This window comes from Physeter macrocephalus, unplaced genomic scaffold (genome assembly GCF_002837175.3).
Source record: "Physeter macrocephalus isolate SW-GA unplaced genomic scaffold, ASM283717v5 random_28, whole genome shotgun sequence".
Taxonomy (NCBI): Eukaryota; Metazoa; Chordata; class Mammalia; order Artiodactyla; family Physeteridae; genus Physeter; species Physeter macrocephalus.
In genome coordinates, this window is record NW_021145314.1 from 114,877 (window position 1) to 117,836 (window position 2,960).

Genomic DNA, 2,960 nt, shown 5'->3' on the forward strand with positions numbered 1-2,960 from the left:
AGCCCCTCCCAAATGAATTCTAGCCACGTGACTTGCTTTGTCTGATGAGATGTTGGCAAACACAAGGCAGGTGGAGACTTGAAAAGTGTGCTTTGGGGCTTGCTCTCTCCTCTCGCTCTTGGAAACCTGTACCCACCACACGTGGCCTGGTCTGGCCTGCTGGGTGATGAGGGACCACACCAGGCAGAATCAGACGTCCCAGCTGAGGCCTTTCTAGGCCAGGGTTTCTCATTCTCGGTACTATTGACATTTTGGATCAAATAAGTCTTGGTTGTGGGGAGCTGTCCTGTGCACTGCAGAATGTTTAGCAGCATCCCTGGCCTCTACCCCTAGATGATAGTATCACCCCCACGCCAGTTTAACAACCAAAGTGTGTCCAGACATTGCCAAATGCCCCCTGGGTGGCAAAATCGCCCCCCGTTGAGAACCACTGCCCTAACCCAGCTTGCCTGGCAATGACCAGCCAGACATGTATACGAGGCCACCCTAAACTAGCCCCAGCCAAGCCAACTAGACCAGTACAAGTGGCCAGCTTGACACATGGAATCATGAGAAATAATAGTTGCCTTTTCTTTTTTTTTTTTTTTTTTTGGTGTTACGCGGGCCTCTCACTGTTGTGGCCTCTCCCACTGCGGAGCACAGGCTCCGGACACGCAGGCTCAGCGGCCATGGCTCACGGGCCCAGCCGCTCCGCAGCATGTGGGATCTTCCCGGACCGGGACACGAACCCATGTCCCCTGCATCGGCAGGCGGATTCTCAACCACTGCGCCACCAGGGAAGCCCTAGTTGCCATTTTAAGTCACTAAGTTTTGAGTGGTTTGCTCCACAGCACAAACAGGTACATCTGACTACAGTGGCTTAAACTGATAGGGATTTATTTATTTATACAACAGGATGTACAGAGGTAGGCCGTTCAGGTACAGTGCAGAGCACAGTGATGCCACTAGGCTCCCACCCAGGCTTTTTATGTCTTTCCACTCCATTGTCCTTGGAGGTGGGCTTTGGTCTCTTGCTTGTTACCTGGTGATCCCCAACACGGCTGCTCCAGCTCCAAGTCTGAGCTCCAGGAGAGAAAAAGGAGACAAGGCAAAGGAACAAAGAGAAAAACTTTCTCCTAGCAAAGCCTTGCCTTTAATTCCAGAAGGGAAGCCCTGCCCAGGGCCTTCACCTGCATGTCATTGGCCAGAACTGAACAACACAGCCAGGTCTAGCTGCAAGTGTGGCTGGGAAATGAAGGCATTTAGCGTGCTGCTTATACAGTAGAGGGAGGCAATGACTAAGGGGCTTGTAGTGTCTGCTGCACTGTGTCTCTGGGGGTCGTCTTGGTTTCTTCTTCTTCTTTTTTTTTTTTTTTTTGGCCATGCTGTGTGGCTTATGGGATCCTAGTTTCCTGACCAGGGATTGAGTCCGGGCCCTTGGCGGTGAAAGCACAGAGTGGACCGCCAGGGAATTCCCTGGGTCTTGGTTTCTTGTCTCTACTTGTTGCTTATCTATCCTGGCCATCTCTTTCTAAGACTGGCTTTGTTTCTCCAAACACAGTGGGAGAAATGGCCACCCCAGCTGGGAACTGCATCAAGACCTTCAGCTCCGGACCATTAATGACCTGTGTGGTGACTCCGTGTCCCACTTCCAAATATCAAGGGCACAGGTGCTGATTGGCCCAGCTTGGGTTAGAAGAGAAACCTGATTGGTCTGGCTTGGGTAGACTATCTACTGATCAGCCAATCAGGTGTGGCCAAGAGAGCAGCAGTAGGTAGGGTAAACCTGGCTGGGGAATGTGCATTCTCAGAGAAAGGGGTGTGTGGCTGAGGAGACACCTAAAGAACCATCTAGTTCAAGGAGTGAAGAAAGGAAATTGCCATTGTGGGTTGCAATGCTGATATGATAAAAATTAACACGTCCTTTGAAAGACCTCAAATACAGTGGAGTCACATAGGCATTACATTTAACTTATGCAAATTCAAATATTTGTATTCAACCAAAGTATTTTTTTTCCCACACAATTTGGCTTCCAAACATGAGCCAGCTACTTAACTACTGCCTGACCAAGTGATCTTTTCTGGTGCTGGAGATTGTTGTTTTGGAATATGGTACAGTATAAGTAATATCATGTTCTTTATGGAAAACTGCTGGGAGTTTCAAGCTTATTTTTAAGGTCAGGTGATGCTCACCCTTCTCACTGTGTAAGAGGAACCTTTAGCGGAAGATCATGCAAATAATTTTTCCCATTTCCTTCTCGTTTTAATCACTATAAAGAATGCATTTGGGGCTTCCCTGGTGGCGCGGTGGTTGAGAATCCGCCTGCCGATGCAGGGGACGCGGGTTCGTGCCCCGTGCCGGGAGGATCCCGCATGCCGCGGAGCGGCTGGGCCCGTGAGCCGTGGCCGCTGAGCCTGCGCGTCCGGAGCCTGTGCTCCGCAACGGGAGAGGCCACAACAGTGAGAGGCCCGCGTACCGCAAAACAAACAAACAAACAAAGAATGCATTTGGTTTTAAAATATCAAAATATTTTTATTGTGGCTTTTTAAAAATAAAAAAATAAATGATATTCATGACTTCTGGCTCTTCCTCCTGTTTTGTTTGGTGGTCTTTGGCCGTACAAGAAAGGCAGGGAGAGAACAGATGGCTGGAGAGAAGGCAAAAATGAGGGTCTCTTCAAACACCATGGGAAAGGGGTCTGTCCACCTCGACAGTGTGTGCTCTTTGATGACTGGGTACTTGGTCTGTCCTGATGGCCTGGGACTTGACCTACTGGGCTGTCTTGGTGCAGCAGAATGGACAGCATGAGATGGAGTTAGAAACCTGGGTTCCAGACCCAATTCTTTTTTTTTTTTTTTTTTTTGCGGTACGCGGGCCTCTCACTGTTGTGGCCTCTCCTGCTGCGGGGCACAGGCTCCGGACGCGCAGGCTCAGTGGCCACGGCTCACGGGCCCAGCCGCTCCGCGGCATGTGGGATCTT